The sequence below is a fragment of the Canis lupus genome, chromosome 31 (genome assembly GCF_048164855.1).
Source record: "Canis lupus baileyi chromosome 31, mCanLup2.hap1, whole genome shotgun sequence".
In the NCBI taxonomy this organism is placed as follows: domain Eukaryota; kingdom Metazoa; phylum Chordata; class Mammalia; order Carnivora; family Canidae; genus Canis; species Canis lupus.
This window is the reverse complement of record NC_132868.1, coordinates 21,980,801-22,004,776: the sequence shown is the minus strand read 5'-3', so window position 1 is coordinate 22,004,776 and position 23,976 is coordinate 21,980,801. Positions and strand designations below refer to the sequence as shown.

Sequence of the window (23,976 nt, the reverse complement as noted above, 5' to 3'; positions counted from 1 at the left end):
CACCCTTGTACCTTAGCTTGTCCTTGTGGCCAGTACTTCTTCCTGCAACATCTGATGGACTTCCTACTCTACCTTTCTCCTGTCCCATGACTCTTCCTGTCTGGTGGCTTCAGCTCACTCCTGGGTCTCTGCAAGACTCCATCTCTGCACCACTAATTATTCCTACTTGTGTTCACACTCCCCCCAAGAGAGAAACTATACAACCCCAAGGATCTCTGTTGGCAGGATGGGCTTTGTGCAAACCGTTCAGTCCCATGGTGCCCTGCACTCAGAAGGGGTCAACAACTGGCTTGGATTTTCTCTTCTGAGAAGATTCTCAGCAGTGTTACATCTTCATAAAAGTATACATCATATTGTAATGTTTTGGTCTACTTGCTTGTCTGTCTTGTCTAATACACTATTCATTCCTTGAGAGCAAGAAACAAATCTTTTTCACTTCTGTATCCCTGGCACCTAGCACAATATTTAGCATATAGTAGGTGCCCATTAAATATCTGTGAAATGAAAATAAGGACTCACAGTTGGTTGGTGGCACATGGACTATAGCCAAACTCTTGAGTGTCTCTATCTTGGGCTTGGTCAACTGGACCAAAATTTCCAAATATTTTAAAATGACAATTCTTATGGAGACTTTCTTCCTTTTCATCTTTTTTGGAATGGGTTCCTCAAGCAGCAAAATCGCACCTTCTGTTCCACCCTTCCTTGAAAATCAAATCATGTTCAGGTGAGCTTTGAATTTCCAGCTGGAGAGACACTGCCCAAAGGGTGATGAAGGCTTAAAAGGACCACAAGTGGACCACAACCTTGCTGAGACACAGGTTGCAAACATCAGAGGTGCTCAAAGAAGAAAGCACAAAGAAAATTCCATTATTGAAAGGCCAAAAGGGAAAGGAAGTTGTGTACTATAGAGAGTTGTCCATTCTTCTCTTTCTCTAGGTTTCTTGGTTCCTACCATTGTTCTATTATTTAATAATTGTGTGACTGAGAGCAGACAATTTTTATTGATCAAATTGGTCAATAAAATAAGATAATGACCTACCTACTGCCCACTGTGTACTGTCTTAATAGAACCAAATTTGAAAGTACTTATAAAAATGTTTCGTAAAAATTGTAAAACATGATGCCCATATAAAAGTCTGTTATTACCAGATATGATTATCACATATTCGGCCCTCCATGAGGCCCCTTCCCTGAATTTTGAACAGGCTTGGACATCCCGATTGAATCTTGACTCCTAGGGTAAAAATAGAGATTTTGGAAGTCATGAAAACCCAGAAGTCTCTTTATTCACATGAGAATATGGGTTGTAGGCAGGCCTTATTGTTGTCTCTGGGGAAAATAAATGTTATCAATTTGATCCTTCACCTTGCAGAAGCTGTCTGCAGTTCTGACTTTTTCCCACCAACCACACTGCATTTTTAAAAAATATTTTATTTATTTATTCATGAGAGGCACACACAGAGAGGCATAGACATAGGCAGAGGGAGAAGCAGGCTTCCTGTGGGGAGCTTGATGCAGGACTCGATCCCAGGACCCTGGGATCATATCCTGGGCTAAAAGCAGATGCTTAACCACTGAGCCACCTAGGTGCCCCCTACCAACCACACTTCAAATAAAGTAAAAAAAAATATTTACTTATTATCTTGTACTATGTACCAAGCATAAGGGATAATGTAAGATCCTTGTCTGAAGTCTTAAGAGAAAAACCAGATGCCAACATAAATAATTATAACCCAAGGTAGAGCATAAAAGAAGCAACAACAATGGTTTTTGACAGCTTTGAAGAGGAGAAATGACATCCCACTAGAAGGCTGAGAAATGATTCATGGAGTCTTGCGGTTCTTGGAGCCAGTCCCTTTGACAAGGGAAAAGTTCCTACGGAGCTCGTGAAGCATTGTGGGGAATACTTCTTTAGGGTCTTCCTTCTCAGAGCCTGGGAACAACTTTGGCAGACTGTCTCAGGCTCTCTCTCTCTCTCTGTGAGACCCAGAGCTCTGCACAGGTGAAGTCGGAAGCACTTGGCCTCCTAGAATCTTGGTTGAGTAGCCCCTGGCAAGCCCCTTAGACTCTCAGTTTTCTTGTCTGGAAAATGGACCTAGTAATACTCACTTCAAAGGAATGTTGTAACATTTAATTGATATTTTCAAACTCTGCTGAGATCTACAGATGAAAGACCTTGGAGAAGAACACAACAATATTATTACACAGGAGTTAATCCCTTCATCAGCCTTTGGGAATTCTCTGTTTGTTCAATCTGTACCCTCTTTGGGGGACAGTTGACTGTATTCCCAGATGCAACACATTCTTACAGGAAGAAACAAGTGGTTCTTGATTTCCTGCCCATTCTTTGGGACTTTCTGACTTCACATCATTTGTAGACTACTACTTTCTCTCTTCTTTATTTCCCACTCTTGAGGCAAAAGCCTTGCTCCACACCTGGTCCATGGTCAGCATCATCTCATCCTGGAGCATTATGTGAGTGAGAAGAAGCTGATCCATTCCTTTCAAAGACTCAGTGTTTTCTGCTTTCTGTCATGCCCAATTTTGGATATCAGTGACAGCTTCTTAGCCCCCTCAGAAAACATACCTTTCTTGTCTGGATTCTGATACTCTTCATCTCTTCATTCTGAGAATGAGATGAATGTTCTTGAACTGTGATTCCATGGTAGGAAGAGTATAGAACCCCATCAGCGTCTGATAATTTCCTCTGATTTTATCATTGATTTGCTTCTGTTGGCCTTTCCTTTCTTCAGATTCCTCAACTATTAAATGAATGTAATAATCCTATTAATTTTCTCAATATGAGTCCTGAGGAGTTAATGTAATTGAAAGCACAGTCTAAACTCTAGCAATGTGTAGATAAAAAAGAAGTGAAGTAGAGAATTATCCAATCTGTAATGCAGGTATCAATGGACACAACCAACGTTCATAAAAACAAATTTGGAGTGAGAGGTAAAGTCATTAAGATTAGCCCCACTACTTCTAACTTTGGTAAAAAAAAAAAATCTCCTTTACAAACTCTCTGTTGATCAACTGACCTCTTAATACATTTTAGTAATGGGGAGCACACACTCTATTGATACAGTCTATTTCATACTTGGAAACTTCTCACTGTTAAAAAGTACTTTCTCGGGCTGAGTTGACATCAGTGACAGTCATCAGTGAAGTCATCCATGACAATGTCACTTCCAGAACTGTTTTTTAATTCTGGCTCCACACACACACACACACACACACACACACACACAATCCAACCCTCCTTCCCTATGATGGTCCTTCAGATCTATGAAATTAAGGATCATTTCTAGTGGGTTCTCTCATTACCAGCCTAAACTTCTCAGTTCCTTTAATTTCTCTCATGGCACTGTTAACAGGCCTTTCACCATTCCAGAGGTAGAATCGGTGTTTTGACCAAGAAATAGGGGAAGTAGAGGCTTTAGGACTAGAGGTAGAGCAGAGTGAGAATGGTTAGATCTCTGTGTACTCAAGTTTACAAGGAACAGCATGAAAAGGACATTTTCATCACATAGACCAGAGCCAATTAGCTCAACATGTGACACAGTTGGTGTCTTTCACACAGCTGGAGCTGAATGAATACATACTGTGGATTAATAAGTGCAGCTAAAACTTTGCTGTCCATAATATATATTTCTTTCCTCCAGAATACCGTGATTTTGGAGTGCCCTTTAATATTTTTTCAGGTGCTATATCACTATGGAGAGACAGGTCAGGCTTTAGTTTCTTCTTCAACACTGAGATATATTGAATCACTCCAAAGTTCTGCCTTTGGGAGCTCATACTTTCGGAGCATATGACAAAATGGGACATGAGGCCAAACCGGAGAGTGGTTCAGATAGTGTGCCATCCCACGATCTTTCCTAATGCTATTTGTAGCTCTTCCCCACACTCAGTCTTATAGTGACAAAACTTTTGGCCTAGAATAAAAATGAGGTGCCAAAGTATTAAAAAGGGGGTGGAGCCTGAGTCACAAATCCAAATGGAAGAGACATTGGATGTGAGCCAATCCAGTCCAGCACTTGATGGTTGGTATTTATAACACCAGATTCCAATTTGGTTAATGTTTACTGAGCAGCTACCATGTGCCAGGTACCATGCTAGATGCTTTTACACATAGTCTCTTACTTATTCCTCCCTTCTATATGATGAGAAAGGTATTATGGTCTCCTAGAATCTAGAGAGATTTGATGTCAACAGCACTGACCTGTGGTTAGCATTCTCCTCCTCTTCCAAGGGAGCAGCTTTCATTCATTAATTGAGAAATGTCTATGACTTCCTCAGCAATGGTTCCCAGATCCTGGATTCTATTAAGCCTGTGGAGTTACTGCAAAAGAATCTCTGAATCAGTGTGTGCTCAAGATTGTCTAGAGAAAAAAAGAAAAAAAGATTGTCTAGAGACTATAAAAGACAGGTATATTTTACTCATATGTACTCATATTTCTCAAGTGTAAGTGATGCTTATTAATTTTAAAATTAACACACAGTTTTAAAAAGTGGTCTTACATTTACAGAAAAAATGAGTGGAAAGTACAGAGTTCCCATATACCTCCTGGCCCTTCCCCTTCAAGTTTTCCCCTGTTGTTAATTTCTTGTTACAGTTGATGAGCCAATATTGATGCACTATTATTAAATAAAGTCCATAGTTCTCATTAGGACTTTGTGTGTTCTCATTAGGACTAATGCTTTGTGTTATATATTCCACAGGTTTTGATAAATGTATATGCGTACATATAGCCACCATTACAGTATCATATAGAATAGTTTCATGACCCTAAGAATCCTTGGGGCTCCACCAATCCATCCCTCCTTTCTTCTCCATAAGCCACTAAGATTTTTATTGTCTTTATGTTTTGCCTTTTGCAGAATGTCATACAGTTGGAATGTAATTAGCCCCTTCAAATTGGCTTCTTTCACATGGCAATATACATTTAAGATTCCTCTGTATCTTTCCATGGCCTGAAAGGTCGTTTCTTTTTTTTTTTTTTATTGGAGTTCGATTTGCCAACATATAGTATAATAGCCAGTGCTCAACCCGTTAAGTGCCCCCCTCAGTGCCCGTCACCCAGTCACCCTGTCCCCGCACCCCATTCCCCCACCCACCTCCCCTTCCACTACCCCTTGTTCATTTCCCAGAGTTAGGAGTCTCTCATGCTCTGTCACCCTCTCTGATTTTTTCTCACTCATTTTCTCTCCTTTCCTCTATAATCCCTTTCACTATTTTTTATATATGGACCTGGAGGGTATTATGCTGAGTGAAATACGTCACTTGGAGAAAGTTCATTTCTTTTTATCACTGAAAAATATTTCATTGTATGGATACACCATAAAGTTTGCTTATCCATTCTCTTACGGGAGGGCATCTCAGTTGCTTCCCAGTTTTAGCAAATATGAAAAACTTTCTATAAACAACCATGGGCAGACCCTTGTGTGGACATAAGTTTTCAGCTCATCTGAGAAAATGCCAAGGAATGCAATTGCTAGGTTCTCTGGTAAAACCATGTTCATTTATTTTTGTAAAAAACTGGCAAACTCTTTTCCATAGGGGCTGTACCATTTTGCATTCTCACCAACAATGAATGAGAGTTCCTGCTGCCCTATATCCTCATTAGCATTTTGTGTTTTCAGTGTTCTGGATATTGGTCATCCTAACAGGTATATAGTGGTATCTCATTGTATTAATTTGAAATTCCCTATTATGTAAGTTGTTAAGCATTCTCTCATATACTTTTTTCACTATATATCTATATCTATATATCTTCTTTAGTGTGGTGTCTGTTCAAATGTTTTGTTCATTTTTAAATTGGGTTGTTTGTTTCCTAACTGCTGAGTTTTAAGAGTTCTTTACATACTTGGGATAACAGTCCTTTATCAGATACGTGTTTTGTAAAGGGTTTTTCTGTCTGTGGCTCATATTTTCATTCTTTTAAACAGTGTCTTTCACAGAGCAGGGGTTTTTAATTTTAATGAAGTCCAATTTTTCAATTTTTTCTTTCAGGTATTGTGCTTTTGCTGTTTTTAAATAGTCATTGCCAAGCTCCCAGTCACCAAGATTTCTTCCTATGTTATCTGCTAAGAGTTGTCTACTTTGGGTTTATATTTAGACCTATAACCCATTTTGAATTTATTTTTGTAAAACATATAAACTTGTGGCTAAATTTGCTTTTTTTTTTCCTTTTGCATGTGGAAATCCAGTTGTTCCAGTACCACTTGTTGAAAAGACTCCTTTCTCCATTGAATTGTTTTTGTTCCTTTGTCAAAGATCAACTGGCTATATTTGTGTGAGCCTATTTCTTGGCTCTCTCTTCTGTACCATTGGTATATTTGTCAATTTTTTTTGGTGCCAGTGCCATACTGTCTTCATTATTGTAGCTTTATAGTAAGTATTACAGTTGGGTAATGTCAATCCTCCCATTAGGTTCTTTAATATTGTGTTGGTTATTTTGGGTCTTTAGACTTTCCATAGAAACTTTAGAATTACTTAATTGATATACATAAAATAACTTTCTGGGATCAGTAATCCCTTGATTGAGATTGCATTGACTTTATAGATCAAGTTGGGAAGATTTGATATATTGACAATATTGATTTTTCAATCTAGTTACATGGGATAGTTCGCCATTTATTTAAATCTTAAATTTCTCTCATCAGAGTTTTGTGGTTGTTCTTATATAGACCTAGTACATATTTTGTTAAATGTTTACCTAAATATTTCAGGTTTTTTGGTGCCAGTGTAAACGGGATTGGGTCATTAATTTTAGAGATATTAACTAATATCAAGTAGAAGTGGTATTTTTCAGGTTAAAATGTGATCTGCATAATCCAAAAGGTGAAAGACCAGTGGCTTATGTGACTTCGGACATGAAGAAACTAACAGCAGGGTTCTGAGGCCCTGCTGCCAGAGGGTGTCTAATGGTGTTACTGTGGCAATGTCACGGTACACTAGAAGGAGAAATCTCATTTACAGCTGAGACTCTAAGAGTGAAATAATTTTTTCCATCCCAAAGAGCTTAAAACTCTTCTACCTTGCCTCAAATCCCATAAAAATAAGTGGGCAACAATCAGCCTTTGCTGAGAGGGTGTAGGTGAGAGGAATGGAGAGCTATGGCATCATGCAACCATTTTCTCCACTAGCAGAGTAAATAATATCGTAGATAAAGATAAAAATTCTTATATAGGTTACAAGACTAGAGTGGTCTGACTTCTATCAACCTCTTAAACCATATGCTCCCTACTCTGCTTGATGAGTCTGAGCTTATGCATCCTTCTCTTTGCCACACTTCTTCCACAGGGCCTTTACATATGCTGTTTTCTCCCTTCTGTATCACTTCCTTGATTCTCCCAGGCCAGGCCATTGAAAGTGCTGTATATTTCTGAGCACTTGCCACATTGTGAGTTTACATTTATTTATGTTATTAGCTGATTACAAGACCATCAGTTCCATGAAGAAAGGTATTGTGCCTCTTTTGCTTGCCATTATGGTTCTAGTGCTATAATTGTTGAGTGAATGGATGATTGACTGGATATCCTATAGAATCATGAACCGCATATCTATTTTCATTTTAAAGTATAAGGACCACTCAATGAATCATTTTTATTGTCCTAAAGGACTCCTCTAAGTATTATGGCACAAATAAATCCCTGGTTTGGGTGGTTCCCCATACCAGGGTATGGGTGGTTCCCCACCCAAACACTATAATCAATATTCTAGTTCCTAGACCAGTGGAAATGGATTCAATAGTTTCCTTTATAGAGTATTGGCTTGGTGAGGCTTATAGTGGTTTGGGTAAACATTAATTTGATTTTTTAAAGTTTCTTTAGCAAGCGTTTATTAAATGCCCACTGCACACTATGTTAAATGAGAACCATGTATGAAACCTCTCAACCATAGTCTCCCTCTTGAAAGACTGGTGTTACAGTGCGGGCAACATGCACATCAATTCCTTGCCAAGCTGAATGTCAACGTGAAGTCATAGTAGGTGCTATAACCATTGGTTCTGTGGCCCAGGCTGCATGTTTTTTTGGCTGTAGTCTCTGAAACTTTGGGAACTGAATGCCTTAGGCGGGTCCTGCACGTTTTGTTCCCTCAGTCTCCTACCACTCCCTACTCTCTCATACCTGGCTTGGAATTTCTTCTGTTTCCACTGTCGGCTAGTCCCAAGTACATCCAATTCGTGGCCCTTGGCTGGATCCAACCTTCCCCTGGGGCCAGTGGCTGGCTAGAGAGAAGAGCTGCTTTTCTCATTCCTATTTTGTACAAGGAACTGTGGGAGCCACCAACAGGATCACACAGGCCCTGATGAAGAACTCACAGCCTGGTCAAAGAAGTGACATGCACACAAATGACCAGAACACTCTGTCTCAGAGTGTTTACAAAGGTAGCTGTGAGAAGGGCAGGGACTGGAACACATGCTCTGGCTTGTGTGTTTGTAGGTCCTGTTTATGGTGGAGGGGTGGGAGAAGGTGAGGTAAAAGCAGCCATACAGACCCTTATCTTGTCATCGGTGAAATTAACTGTGGCTCTGTAGCTGTGGGATCCTAGGCAAGTCACCTCGACTTCATCTCTTTGAGCTTCAGATTCTACAGCTATAAACTACCAGTGATACCAGGGTGCAGTAAGGTTGTTGTGAGGTTTAAAAAAAGGATGACTATGCAAATGCTTAGCATAATACGTCATATAGTAAGGACAATCAACTATTGTTGACTATGAATCCTGCTTTATAGGAACCTTTATAGAGATCATTGCAGATTAAATGTTGGCAACTCTGGGGCCCACCTTTCATAGGAAGCCTCAGTAGGGGATTGGGCAATCCTCTCCCTTGTCCAGCCATTGGCGGTACAGAACATCCTGTGCTAGCAGGAGGCCTGGCCATGTGACCTCTTCTCCTTGGCTGTTCCCACTGGCAAGCCATGAATAGCGAGAAACACCCTCCATAGTGCTAAGAGCTTTTCCGAAGGAGCCCAGAGGGAAGAATATTCTCTGATTTTGCAAAGCCTGAGCCTCTTCTGTAGCCAATTCTGGTGGAGATACAGAGAACCTAATTGTTTTATGTTCTTCAGATCCCCTCCATTGGTGGCCACTTAAGCCCTCCTTTTAACACAATGAATGAAACGCTTCAAAGAGTCAGCATTTGACAATCTCAGCTTCCGATGGTCACAGGAGCACCAAGAGTTGCAGATTTATAGATTCAGAGAGTTTCAGAGCAGGAAGATGTCCTGAGTTTATCTGTCTACCTCTCTCAATTCACAGCTATGGAAATTGAAGCCCAAAGAGACAAAAGTCAGTGACAGACCTAGATCTCCCACTTTCCAGGTCTGGGCTTCTGCAAAGACATCACCCTGCCTTCCATGTATGGAAAGAAGCATTGAGCATGAATGTGTGTGTCTGGTTCCACCAGTGCCGGTTATTACAAATGACAGAACATCAGGTTCAGGGGGAAAAAAAAGTATATGCCCGACAGAGGCACTTATTAGCTTATACAGCTGAGCTATCCATCCATGGCAAGAGTCATAGGATCTGGTTTCACTCTTTCCATCACTAAGGTCCTCTTCCTTGATATCACCTCCATTCCAAGACGTTCTTCCCACAAGAATGTTGCCAGAAATTTCCAGGGCTAAATCCTTTCATGATCATTCACCATGGGAAAACATCGAAGTTCTCTGTCTCAGCTTCTCTGCAAAACTCCCAAGGATCACTCTGATTGGATGTCTTGTAGCACATGTTCTGATGTTGGCCAATCCCTGGGGCTGGAGATCTTGAAGTTCTAACTGATGTAGGCCTGAGCCTCTTGGTCCACTCCTCGGCTGGGGACGGGCTGCTCAGACCCTGGGGACGGACAGTGGGGGTGCTACTAGGAAAAGGAAATGGGGCTCAGTGGCTAAAAAATAAAAAAAAAAATGTCCTCTGTGCCTCCACAGTGCTTCTAGGTGTGATTATGAATTTGAGTGTGTCTTAGGTTTATCAAATCTTCCATCTCTCTGAATTGGGGAGCACTTTGCTATCTAGCTGGCTATGTGGTTGCAGTAGTAGACATGAACTTAGACGAGGGTGGAACAGGGCAGCCCGGGTGGCTCAGTGATTTAGTGCCGCCTTCAGACCAGGGCATGATCTTGGAGACCCAGGATCGAGTCCCACATTGGGCTCCCTGCATGGAGCCTGCTTCTCCCTCTGGCTGTGCCTCTCTCTCTCTCTCTCTCTCTTCACTCTCTGTGTCTCTCATGAATAAATAAATAAAATCTAGAAAGAAAGAAAGAAAGAAAGAAGAAAGAAAGAAAGAGAAAGAAAGAAAGGAAGGAAGGAAGAAAGAAAGAAAAAAGAAAGAAAGAAAGAAAGAAAGAAAGAAAGAAAGAAAGAAAGAAAGAAAGAAAGAAAGAAAGAAAGAAGAGGGTGGAACATTTGCTCAGGTGAAGCCAAGGGCTGGGGTTTAGGTAACATGATACCCTCCTGTTCATTAGCCACCCCAGGTCTTGTTCTGCATGTGCTTCTGTTAAATAAAACATGAGGCAAACAAACAAAAGTCAAAACCAACCAACCAACAAACAAACTAAAATTCAACAGACCTGTCTTTCGGATTGCTAAGAAAGTCTGACTAAACATATTTCAACATAAGACAGGGCTATTGCAGCTATAAGAGGAAATTTCTTGATGCTTGGGAATATGCAACCCACCTCACTGAGCATCAGTTTATTCACCTGCTAAAAATCAGGAAAATCTAAAACTAGCACAGAGCTAACCACTTAAAAGGACTTTCATGACAATGGATGAAGGCAGAGTACGGCCTATCCCCATTCTACAAATAGGAAAGTGAAGCCCAGAGAAGTTGAACAACCTGACAGAGGCCCCCTGGCTTGTCAGTGGCAGGCCTACAAAGCCAATCCAGGTCCCTTGACCCCGGAGACTGTTATCTTTCAATATGTCATGTTTTCTCTAAAGAAGATGAACCCATTTTAAAGTGTTAACACTTTATTATTTCCCATTTTAAAGGAAAAGATATTTGAGATGCAAATTAGTATCAACCATGTAATTCTTTCAGATTGGCAAAAAAAAAAAAAAGAAAAAGAAAAAGAGTGATGATATTAAATTTTAGCAAGGGTATAAAAAAAATGGGTCCTTTTGTATACCTTTGGCCAATCTGCAAATCAGTACAAATTTGATAATTATCTTTTATAATTCAATATAAAGTATGTGTGTGGGGGTGATTCTAAAGTGGCACATACAAATATGTCCATTGTGCCATTATTTGTAATAGAGAAAAAGATAGTCTACTTACAGTCCATTCATAGAGGAATAGCTTAACTGTAGGGTATTGATATCCTGAAATATCAGTGAAGACAGTACATCTATGGCAGCGAACATAGCTAGATTTTCACCATGTGTTAACTTTTAAAAGTTGTAGCACAATATATATAACATTAGACCATTTATGTGAGAAACAAAGTGCAAAATGAATCGAGGTAGTTCTCTATGCACATATAATTAGTGCACATTTATGGATGCCTGGGTGAAAGGCTGAAATGATAAGTGCTGACAGTGGAAGTGCTGTGTGAGGACGAGGAGCAGAAGAGTTTGGAGTTAGCAGAGAGGAGGGTTTGGGATCAGGAGGGACCATCAAAGGGATGATGCTTGCTTTTAGATATTTGAATTTTTTTGCAGTAAAAATATAGTCACGTTCTATTTGTGTAATTCAAAATATTAACATATAAAATACCATGAGATTCTTACTAAAACGTGTCAACTCATTTGAATTAAGAAATGTTTTATTGGTAGCTGAGTTTAAAGAGAAAAAATGTGGACTCCTTTTACAGTTTTCTGATCACAGCAAATACTTCTCCAAAGCTCCTCAGTACCAGGTAGCCTTCAACTCTTTGTGAAAGACCTTTCAACCCCGGATGTTCACCTGCACAGAGGCAGGCCACTGGGGGCTGCAGTCTAGTTACTTCCCTAGTTCTTTTCCAAGTGACCCATCCTGGACTCAGGCTGGGGCCACATGGCTGGGATTCTCAGGAGAGAGAATCCCAATGCTTCCTTCTCTGCTTTCTCAGAAGGATGAAATCAGCCAGTCATCACGGCGTTATTAGGTTGCTGTCAGACATAATAGGAATGCTGGAGGGTGATGTCATTGCTCTTGTCTCCATTTTTCTGAAGCTCAAAGTTGAAATGGTTTGCCCAAGTCCATGTGGCTGCAGGACAGCTTTGGCTCTGTCTTTGTCACAGTACTGGTGGCTCTTTGCGATACTGCTCGTATCACATCATCCATAAATCATGAATGTGACTGCGTTCCCTGCTAGGTGGAGAGTTCTGTAGAGTCTAAGACCAGATCTCGGTCTACTGCTTTGCCCAGCTCTTTTCTCATGTCCGGCTGACCTCCAGGGAATGTGAATTATGTAGGAAACTTTCTGGACTCAGCTTCTTCTCTGAACAAGGGTGTGCGCTGAATTGCTAATATTCTTTTTCAGTTGGAAAGGTCTGTGATTTTGAGATTTAAGTCTTCACTTCAATTATTCTCCTCATCTGTAACCAGATGGTCAACTCCTTCTACACCCTGCAGAGCTTGGGAATTTCAGCTAGATGAGAAGCCAAAGGACCAGGCAGTCCTTTCTTGTGTGAGGAGAGAGGAGATTTCTGCAGGAATCTTAACTGTGATGGCCTCGGTTGATGCTGGCTAGGAAGTAATAACACCTTGTGTTTATGTAGCCTCTTGCCACTGAGGAGCTCAAAGGGCTTCCCAGACAGTATCTCACTGTTTCTCATTATTATTCCCTGGCATGCCCGGCACCAATGGGTTAAGTGGTTTTCCCACAACTACCCAGTGACAGAGTTAGGACCAGGACCCAGGTTACCAGACTCCTGGTCTTCCAGCCTGCTCCTTGTATCATGTGGCTTTAGGATGGAAGATCTGCCTTATGGAGAAGAGATGATTTACCACCACTGTTGTAAACTTTGGGATACTTGCTGAGGAGCCCTGGGAGAAACGACTCCTCTCTCTTGCTCCGGGCTCATGAAGTTGATGATGTATGAACTGATTATAGAGAGAAATTTGAGCAAGGGTTGACTCATCTCCTGGAGGAATCTGGCAATGAGTCAGGAACATTTATCGATGCCAGAGTGGAATATGAGGGGACATTGGAAACCCGGTACAGTGGCCTTACAGGTTTAGTGGGTATTGTGCTCCGGTAATGAACATCAGAAACCTTAGTGGATTGTCCCATTCACTCCTTGATTATTTCTTAAATGATAAAATTAACATTATGGAAGCTGGGAGAAAGGATTGGCCTTATAGTCAGGAGATCTGTGTTTCATTCAAGTATTATGTATTTTGGTGCCATGGGCTATTGGAATAATTACTTAGTCTCTCTGTTCTTCAATTTTCCCATTAATTAAAATGGGTAATACCACTCTCATTAGTTTATTATAAAGAACAAATAAGAGAGAATATAAGCCAGCCATGGTTTTCCAAACATTTGGGATATTCGATAATGCCAGGGAATACTCAAAGCCATAGTTATATCAACTTTGGCACAGATGTGGGGGAAATTCATTTTATATTAAAAAAAAAAAGCACAAATCTATTTCCAAGTAGCAAGCTAAAAGTGAAGACATTTTAAAGATAAATTTCACCTTGGCCCAGAGGTAGAGGGGGACATGACTGACCCTCTATCTCCAAATCCTACAGGGTAGAATTTCATTTTTCTCTTCACTGGGTGAAGAAGTTTGAGAAGTGTTGGTCTGACTAGTCCACTGTTTTGATTTTTCTGAGTTATGTTCCTATGCCTATTTTGGTCAGTTAAGTGGCATTAACTCAGGTTCCTGTAGCAATGATTCCTCATTTTTTTTTAATATCATGGCTCCAGATTTTATCAAGTGTCAATATAATAAATGGTTGCAGGGAGCCTGATTCAGTGTTGCCTGCAAATCACTGTTGAAGATCCGGTCTCTGAATAAGCATACAGGTGATAAACCTTTTCCTCAAATTTCCTGCCTAGGAAAAGATTATCTCCTCTGAAAATTAGGTATTTGTACTTTTGATCACATAATAAAAACCAGATAGCACATCACTTTCTATTTTTGCCTTGGCAGTCAGGAGGCTCAATGAGCAGGCTGGAAGGAGTCCTGGTCCTAACTCTGCCACTGGGTAGTTGTGGGAAAACCACTTAACCCATTGGTGCTGGGCATTCCTGGCATGATTAATTCCACTCATTCATACAGTGGTAAGTCTGTATATTTAACCATTTGGTGTTTTACTCTAAGCCTTCTTCAGTTTTTTGTTTTTGTTTTTTAGAAATAGGGTATCAATGATAAGGAAGCCGATTTTGATATGGTTTAATTCCAAAGCAAATGGAAAAGATACTAAGACTCACATTTAAAATATAAAATCAAATTCCTACAGAGGTGATGCCCAAGGCATGTTTGGGAAGGAGCCTGGTTTACCCATCAGCCTGTGAAGTGTCCCGTTAGACAGCTCCTGCTTAAAAAAAGTGGCCACAGAACACCCACTCTTCCTCCCACCCCCTTCCCCACATGGGTCCTTCTCAGCCTGTTGTGCTACAGCAGCCAGCCCCAACTCCAACATTTGCAGGCCAGGTAAAGTGCAAATGGAGGCTTCTGGTCCTACCCCCACCCTCCCACTCTCTTCCATTCTTGGCAATGCTACACACTGGCATTGGTGGATATTGGCACACCAATGACAAGTGTTTTGCAAACTTTTCTACTCAAGTATTTCTGAAGGCAGGGAAGAGTAAGATGTGAAGGCTGAGTATCAAGCACCGCCCCCCCATCCTTGGAACACACCCTAGTCTTATGGGTGTGCATCTGGGACTGTGATAGGTGTTGGGGATGAAGAACCAAAAGAGAGAACAGGAGGGCCTGAAAACAGATATTGGATCATTTGCGTGGGAAATTTCAGGGTCCCAGGTACCCAGAGTTTGCTCTGGAAGGGAGATGTGGGCTCCAGCTACACATGTTCATGGGCCCTGTAGACTTTCCCACCCATGGCAAAGACCCAATCAGGGCCCCCTGAGGCATGGATTGTACCAATTGCCTGGTTCTACTGTTACCTGGCAACCCTCATGCTTAGAAAGACTGCGCTTGTCATCAAACTAATATGTTCTATGTCCCCTTCAGTCATGGGATACTGAAGTATTGAAGCTGAGAGGGGATTATGGAGACCAACTGTCTTTTTTTTTTTTTTTTAAGTTGACTACCTGAGATCAAGACCTGAGCTGGGTCAAGATTACTTAAGCAACTGAGCCACCCAGGCACCCCCAGAGGCCAACTGTCTAAATCCTCACCTTACAGATGGGACTATTGAGGACCAGAGAGGCAATTAACTGGTTTGAGTCCCTTAAGTTGTCTTCTAAATATTTGTACTCAGTCCTCCAAGGATGGCAGTAGAGCAAGGACAGAGACATAACAGTACAGCATAGCCAGAACCATTGGGATTAAACATTCCCAGAGGTTAGTGGGTGAAGAATATGAGAGAAATTAAAGATGGGGGGATCCCTGGGTGGCTCAGTGGTTTAACGCCTGCCTTTGGCCCAGGGCATGATCCTGGAGTCTCGGGATCGAGTTCCGCATCGGGCTCCCGGCATGGAGCCTGCTTCTCCCTCTGCCTGTGCCTCTGCCTCTCTCTCTGTGTGTGTCTATCATAAATAAATAAATAAATAAATTTTGAAAAAAAAAAAGAAATGAAAGATGGGAGGAGGAAAAATTCATATCCAACTTCCACCATCAGAAAAAGTATTTTTTCCCCCTGGATATACTGTATTCACTCAAATGTGCTATTGCACAGCAGAGATAAAAATTAATAGCTTTGTTTCCTGTGATCTCTTTATCAGTCAAAGTACAGGACTATGGCTCTCAGTTATTTTAATGGAAAAAACTGAGGTTGTATTATCAGGTGATAAGGCTGTGTCAGGCGTTATTTTATTTTCTTATCTCCCTTGTTCAAGGTGAAGTGTTCCAGCCTTGATGGATGAGCAGGGCTACCGTGACTGCGATGTTCCTTGTGCCTTGATCTTACTCCACCTTTTAAGATAACTGTGGCAGGTGGGAGAGGACTTGGGGGCCAGATGAATCTTAGCATGGCACCCAGGGAAGGCTATAATGGCTGGGGTCCTTGTCCCACCTTGGATGGGTGGCTTGAAGGCTTTGCAGACTCAGTCACATGGCACAGGTCCCCTGCACTGCAGAATCTTTCACAACTCCTCTAGGAGAATTTATTCAACAAGCACTGGCTGGTGATATCAAATGCTCCCAGTGTAATGTCTGATAGGGACCAAAAGCTGAGTCATGCTGGTCCCTGACACCCTAGGGAAGCTCATGCCGAGAGAGGGTTGCAGGTTTGATGCATCTACCTCTCCCCACTCCGGCTTCCGTCATGGTGTGTCTGCATGTCTGTTTCTTCCCCTACTAGAATGTGTGTTTCCCTGGGGCAGAGCCCAGATCCTGGATGTGGTTTCAGGTCCAGGTTCAGTGCCTGGCTGAGGCAAATCAGCATAATTTGTGCACTAAATTAATGTATGAGCAAATTCATTCATTTGTCTGTTCATTCATTCATCACCCAATGTCTGTTGCTAATTTCCATTATATAACACTACCTCCTCTAGACAGGCCTGTTACTAAGATCAGAGATTTAAAAAAGGAGTACCTTTGCTCTGAGTATGAGGCGTGGCTCATGAAGCAGGACAAGGGACCCTCCCGTCTCAGCTCCTTTGTTACTCCTGCAAAGGCTCCAGGTTTCTAATCCTTTGTCAGCCCTAGTGGTGACTCAGACCCGACCATGGACCGGAAAGAAAGGAGATGTTGTAAAATGAGTGCCCACTGCTAGTGAGTCAGGCTGGGTTGTGACCACCCAGGTTCTGCTACTTCTTAGGTGACAGGGGACAGGTTGCTTCCGCTCTGAGTCTGTTACTTTATCTGAGAAGTGGAGATAATATAACTCTGTCTTGCCTCCTTCACAAGATTTTTAAAAGAGTCATATGAAAATGGATATGAATGATAAAATGCACCATGGAAAGCAAAGACTATTAGAAAATAAAGCAGTTCCCTTTTCACCCTACCCTAGGGCCCTTCATGTGCTTTGGTTAAAAGCCTTCCCATAGGCGTATACCCTGCCTTCCTTTTTGTATTTAGAATAATTATTTCTTTGATGTATTATGTTTCAGAGACTCTGGAGGAGTGTCTTGGCAAGCAATGGGACCTGATCCCCAAGCTGCCGTTGTAGGATGGCATCCACATTTCACTAGGAGCCCCTGTGGAGCTCAGGGAGCAGTGCATCCCCAGCTGGGACTTTTTAATGGGGGATGTTATAGTTATTGGCTAAAAAGCCAAAGAAACACCATCGTTGGCTATAAGAGCCAGTGAAAGTTCCCTCGGCCTCCATGACTCAGTCCCAGGAGAGGGTCATTCCACGGTAAAATGAAGGGATATGCTGAAGCAAGGCAAGGCACAGGAAGCCATCTGCGATAAAAGGCAGCTTCTATCAAAATTCAGTTCCAGACTCCTCCTCTCACTCCTGCAGGGATGGAATCAAAATTATGATGATATCTCCTTTTAGCCGGTCAAAGTCCTGGAGCCCTGGGCCTGGGAATGACTCTGCAGGAGAGTTCTCGGACAAGTTCTTGACCGATTCCATTTTTCTGTCTCTTATCTGTCAAATGAGCAGGGTGATTAATTCTTAAGGTCCCTGCTAGCTTTGACATTTTGTCATTCTATGATATCCAACTGTTTGACAATTCCTGGATGCTCTGAAGTGAATTTACAGGCATGCAGCCCTTGTCTTATGATTCCCCCAATGTACCTCTGGGTGGCCTGAGCCCCAATCTCCACCTGAGGCCCCTACATATCCATTAGTGGAGCCTGGAGGACTAATAGGAGCAGCGCAGTCCTCCAGGCGTGAGACTGCAGTAGTACTCGCCCCTGTTGGGTTCAAGTTGAATGTTGGACCCAGAGGCAGAACGTGAGTTCTGGTCTAGATCAGCTGTGACCTGCTCAGTCCCTTCAAAAGCTCAGCTCCAGGGCAGCCCAGGTGGCTCAGCGGCTTAGTGCTGCCTTCGGCCCAGGGCTTGATCATGGGGACCTGGGATCTAGTCCCATGTCAGGGTCCCTGCATGGAGCCTGCTTCTCCCTCTGCCTGTGTCTCTGCCCACCCCCGCCCCCCTGTGTCTCTCAATAAATTAAAAAAAAAAAAGAAAAAAAACTCAGCTCCAGTAAATTCTCTTTTATGAAGTTCTCCCAGATTCTCGTCTAGAAGACTCTGTCCCTCCCCGGTCCTCCTCTTAGTTTTCATACCAGCTTTTGAGGATGGTGGAGGCTGGCTGTCCTCTGGCTGCCACAGATCCTGAGAGAGTTTTGTATATGGTAGGTGCTAATAAACACGAATCAGTGACCTGAGGAATTTGAGGTTGAGCCAATTTGAATTAGATCTGGATTTAGATTGTACACCTCTAACAGACACATGTCTGTGATCTCCTTGGTACTTGGTTAATGATTCCCAACCAGGGATTTCTGGAGCCCAGAGATCTATTTAGGTAGTAAGGAGGTGAGAAGGAAGTAGAGTCATTTGGTGGCAAGTGACAAAAAGCCCAACTCAGACTAAAGCAAAAATAAAAGGGGTGGGGGAGGGTATTACTGGGGAAAGAGCTTGCTTCTGGTTTGACAACCAAGGGACTTGAGCATTTGTTACTTCTGCTCCTCATCTCTTGTCTTTGCTTCCCTCTTTTTTGGAGCTATGCTCAGGCCCCCTCAATGTGATGGCCATATGACTGGTGGCAACCCAAGGGTACATGAAGACCCATTTCTTCTCTAACTTTTTCAAGAGTACCGGGCTTATCTCTCAAAGGTCAGTGTCAGTTAACAATTTAGGTGGTTGAAAGGGAGGTGGTCTCTGGTTGACTTTGGTCTAAGCCTACCCCTGGAGCTGGCAAAAGTCTAGGAACTGGGATGGCGAATGGTGTTGCTGAAGGAAATGGAGTGGCACTGTGACCGAAAGAAGGAAAATTGATGTCCATGGCAAAGCCAACAAAGTGTGTCTTTAAAACATTTTCAGTTTTGGGCAGCCCGGGTGGCTCAGTGGTTTGGTGCTGCCTTTAGCCCAGGGCATGATCCTGGAGACCCGGGATCGAGTCCCACATTGGGCTCCTTGCATGGAGCCTGCTTCTTTGTCTGCCTGCGTTTCTGCCTCTCTCTCTCTCTCTCTCTGTGTCTCTCATGAATAAATAAATAGATAAAATCTTAAAAAAAAAACAAACAAACATTTTCAGTTTCAAAAAGTCAAACAGAAAGTGTCCATTTACTAATTAATGTTAAAGCCAAAGAAGCTGATGAACATGTCCAGTTTTGTTTGTTTGTTTTTGTTTGTTTGTTTTTTCCTTTTGATATTATATCAGCTCAGTTTGGGAACACTGGATATCTCTTGTTGACTAGAAGCTCCTTGCCTCATAAACAATGGAAATGAAGGTGAATTTCTGGTATACCCCATTTAACCCCAGGGTTAATTATTAACAATGCTGATTCATTTTAACCCTAATTTCTAGATTTTTTTCCCTTAAAACATGTCATATTATATGTAGATAGATAGATAGACCATATCATAAATAATTCTACCTGAGATTGGAGGGCTAGTGTATACTCTTAGCAGATAAGAGCTAAATAAACTTGACTGTGCTCTTTTTGAGCTCTATGCTCCGGTCAAGAGCTTTACCACCTACACCTGAAAGTGTATGGGAGTAAAGTGTTGAGAGAAGATGAACAAACAAAACTGAGTAACTTACTGGAACTTAAAATGCAAGACTCAAGAGATCTTCAAAAGAAGGGTCCAATGGGGCACGTGGATGGCTCAGTGGGTTAAAAGAAGGATCCAGAGTTAAGATGTAGAAGTAATTAGGTGATTGTGGAAGTCTTTTGACCTTAGGGAGGGTCTGGTGAGCACACCTGAGCCCAGTGGGGAAGAACTTACAATTGTAGGTAGGAGAAGCTGTGGCCAGGGAGTGTCATAGCTTCAGGGTATTAGAAAGAACCAGAAGATCCATTGCCTAGGAGAGCCAGAGGCTGGGAACAACCTCTTTCTGGGGCCAAACTATGACAGTTGTGTTCTCAGTTTTGAAGGTTTACAAATGTTAAAGAAAAATTCTGTACTTGCTTTATGGAATCATTAGAATACCTTAAAGAAAAAAAAAACAAATCTCCTCTGCCTAGCATCCCTTGTCTTTAAAGAAATCACTCTCTTTTCGATTTTTGTTTTTTCTGTGTCATTCAGTTTGGTTAATCTGGAGCATCATCCTTCGTAGTGGGCTGAGGGAGTGGGTGCGGTGGGCTCTAGATCCAAGGCAAGAAAGGGGGTATAGAGAGCTAGGCACTTCCTAGACATTCCTGCCTGAGGGTAGATGGTGTGGTGGGAGGTACCATCTGAGGGTCTGCAGTCATGAAGGGAGTGAGTCACAGAGAGCGCACTGTGGATGGCATGGTGGGGAGGAAGTAGCAGGGAGCCCCTGAACCCCTTTACGGTTCACACTATGCTCAGTGTGAATGAACACCTGTGCTGAGTTAAATGCTGTGTAAGCATGGAGCCCGTTTGGGCTACTGGGGTAACCCAAAACAAGGCAGGAGCCCAGCTGGTTCCCGAGTCATAAGATCTCCATTGTCTAAACCAGGAAGAGATCTTGGGCATGATGCTTGTTCAGCGTCCTCATTCCACACAAGGGGAATTACGGCTCAGAGAACAGAGGAAGATTTTCCTGCAGCTGGCAGAGTGTTGGTATGTTTGCTCCACCTCTAGTATCAGGATCAGCTAGGAACGCTGGTTAAAATTTTGATTCTTGGGAGCAATCCCAGACTTACGAGATTAGATGCTCTGGAAGTAGGCCCAGGAGTCCACAATTCAGAAAGCACCCCAGGCAATTCCTAGACACCTCAAGTGTGAGAAACACCGGTCTGAGGTTCTGATGCTGATTCACATTTGACTTTGTGGATGGGCTCCTGATTCCAGGCTCAAGGCTCTCTCTATGACACCAGGGGCGCATGGGTGCTGGGGATGTGTTGAAAGATGGATCCAGGAGGGTGAGTTTTGGGGGACTGTGAAGAGTGAGCTTGTGTTTATTTTTACTTTTTTTTTTTTTTTTTTTGAGCTTGTGTTTTCAATTCTTCCTGCAGTGTGAGAGAGCCAGGAGGCATCTTTTCAGACTAAATATAAGGACTGAATAAGCGATTCCTGTCTGCCTGTCAGGTACCAAGATGCTTAAGTGCATGTGTCCTGAAACTCTGTGACTCTTTAAACTCCAACTGCTCATCTGACAGATGAAAAAACTCACACAAGCTCCGTTCTCTCTTCTTCAGATAATAGATACTCCGCAGTTTCTGCGAGTTCATGTGTAACAGTTCAACAGGTTGGCGTCTGTCCTTCCATGGCTTTCACATCTCCAACAAATGTGATGAAACTGCAAGAGATGGTCTCTGAATCACCACTACAGAGATTAAAATGAAAAGAATTGGTTCTTTTTGTTGTTTTTTAAAATGACATAGTTCTTTGCTGAGAGTTAAACTAACATTTACCTCCTGTTATAAATTTGTGTGTATTGTTTTATATTTCATCATATGAAGACTTCTTTTAATGTTTTTGGTTAGATTCCTTTGGGATGTCTCAGGACCCCAATACGACTAGAGGTCACTAGGTACCATTTTATTTTTCAATTACAAATAGTCAACAGATAGTTCATCAAGTTACTAGTAATGGTTAAACCAAAGACTACAATAGGCTTTCTCTTTAAAAGCTCAGTTTGTATTGAGGTGCTGGGGTGGCTCAGTCAGTTAGACATCTGACTCTTGGTTTCTGCTCAGGTCATGATCTCAGGGCCATGAGTTTGAGCCCTGTGTGGGGTTCTGCATTGGGCACAGAGCCTGCTTGGAATTCTCTCTCTCCCTCTGCCCCTCCCCAACCCCTTCCACCACTCATGTGTGTTGGCTCTCTCAATCTCTAAACAACAACAACAACAACACTGGCTTGTATGTATACATTTCTATAAGACATTTGACAGGAATTCAGGACAGGGATCTGATGCTGGCTCTGCTCTAAATATGCTGTGTGAACTTGGACAAGGCACCCCTTTCTCTGGGCCTCAGTTTACCTCCATGGACTAAAAGGGTCAGACAGGTGATTTCTAAAGACCTTTCCAGCCTTGAAAGTATCAGGGTAAAGTACCAGGAGGTTATGAGATATCCCACAGTGTGGGAGGGAGCAAATATGTCATGATTTCGTTCCAGTTTAATCTGTTTCACATTTAGTATAATCCAAACTGTGATAGGTCCTCTGTGGAACATAGATGACTCACTTCCTGTCCTAAGTGGGTCTTCTCTGAGGTGTGGAACAGATCCTTCCTTCAGATATCAAGCCAGCTAGGGGGGTCGAGTCTTCAGGCCTCTGGGCAAATTCTGCATGTTCTTATCTGTGTCAAATTAAACCAAATAATCACACACACACACACACACACACACACACACATTTAAGGACATGACAGTTTAGAAACTAGATGTTCCTGAAAAGTGTGTCCATCAAGTTTTTATAAATATGGTCACATTTGAAATAGAGTACTTGACAATCAAACTAAAGATTAAGGTGAAATTTTTGTAAAGTGACAGATTTTTTTTTGTATAACTATGAAGGCTGGAAAAGCCCCGTGTATTTACCATTTCTTCCAGGGAGTCACCTCTGACTACTGCTGATTGCTGGTGCCTTTATTTATCTGCCTCCTCACTAATTTTTGGTCTACTACAAGAGCTGAACCCACATCAGAAGGTACAAAATTACAATCATAAGTCCACTGATTCCCAAAATGTTAGAGCCAAAAGGGAATTTTGAAATGTCAATCTTCTCACCTCCCCTCTTTGATTCATTTATTTGCTTATTAATCTATCCACTTAACAAATATTTATTTAATGCCTACTATGTGTCAAGCACTATGCTAGGCAGAAGACATAAAGTAAAAACAAGGCATTAGGGACCTAGTGTGGATATTTAATGACTACTTGTTTTTTAATTAATGAATACTTAGCCTTTCTATGTGCATAATGGCACAAGACTTTGATACTTAGGTGTTTGACAAACTGATGCTTGCTATTCAGTTGCAAACTGGGGAAATAGCCCAGTATTTGGGGTCAAGACTTGTAAGGCTGACAAGGTTTGAAGCATCACTCTCTTTTGTCCAGTGGGGATTTAACAAAAACTTTCAAATTTCTGGTTTGGGAGTTTAGGTAGGTTTGTCTTTGGATATGTAAACAGTTGATTGCTAAATTTGGTCAGATTTCTCCTGACTGGCTGTTCCTAAATTCTTAGGATACGTCCTGGTAAATTACACTTTGTGAATTGTCATATGTGTAATCACTGCATTTTGGATGTACCTAATTTGATAATTTTTAAAAAAATATTTCCGTTTAAGGTATCTATTTGCAGGTCAGAAAATGAGAAAATGTAATTGTGTAATGCTCTGAAATGTAAAAAAAAAAAAAAAAAAAAAAAAAAAAAAAAGCTGTAAATAAAATCGACTAAATCCAAAAAAGAAAAACAAACACAAAAACCCCAAGGCTTTAGAGGTTCCTATTCTCATAGAAGTTACATTTGTGTGTGTCAAGAAGGGGCAGGCATGAACAAGTAGACAAAGTATGTGCTAAATAAGAGATCAATGGAATGGGGAATTGCTGGTCAGGGAGGGAGCTACTTTAGATAGGGTAGGATAGGAGGAGAAGATTTCTGTAAGGAGGTGACATGCAAACAGCTCTCTGAAGAATGAGAGGAGCTAACCATAGGGAGTGCCCAGGGGATTTAGAAGAAAAATTTACTGGCATGGGTGGGTGGTGAGAGAGAGTGGAGAACTTAGAAACCTGGGGGCAGAAGTAAAAAAAAAAAGGGGGGGGGCGGATGCTGGACAGGAGTTATTGCAGGGGGATGCAGGGCAGTAAATGGTTTACAACAA

The 23,976-nt window shown here is 41.9% G+C and overlaps 2 long non-coding RNA genes across 12 annotated transcripts in view; one reads left to right on the top strand and one right to left on the bottom strand.

Annotated features, from left to right (window-relative positions):
• Positions 1-1,415: 1,415 nt before the first annotated feature.
• The window catches only part of LOC140622179 (uncharacterized), a 31,297-nt gene continuing 8,736 nt past the window's right edge, over positions 1,416-23,976 (bottom strand). The window contains exons 3-6 of one of the 6 annotated variants that reach the window (XR_012021908.1): positions 22,339-22,452; positions 16,662-21,474; positions 4,223-4,342; positions 1,416-2,762 (exon numbers count right to left, since the gene is read on the bottom strand). This is a non-coding gene — a long non-coding RNA (uncharacterized lncRNA). Of the gene's footprint in view, positions 2,763-4,222; positions 4,383-16,661; positions 21,475-22,338; positions 22,453-23,976 lie in introns of all 6 variants that reach the window. The other 5 variants (XR_012021905.1, XR_012021906.1, XR_012021903.1 and 2 more) reach the window with 5 other exon arrangements.
• On the top strand, positions 14,185-22,620 carry LOC140622180 (uncharacterized). 6 transcript variants are annotated; one of them, XR_012021913.1, is made up of 5 exons: positions 14,185-15,469; positions 15,964-16,060; positions 18,742-18,854; positions 21,164-21,236; positions 21,347-22,620. It is a non-coding gene; the product is annotated as an uncharacterized lncRNA (long non-coding RNA). The 6 variants fall into 6 exon arrangements; XR_012021914.1 differs by having other exon boundaries at positions 21,139-21,236; XR_012021910.1 differs by having other exon boundaries at positions 18,752-18,854; positions 21,164-22,620.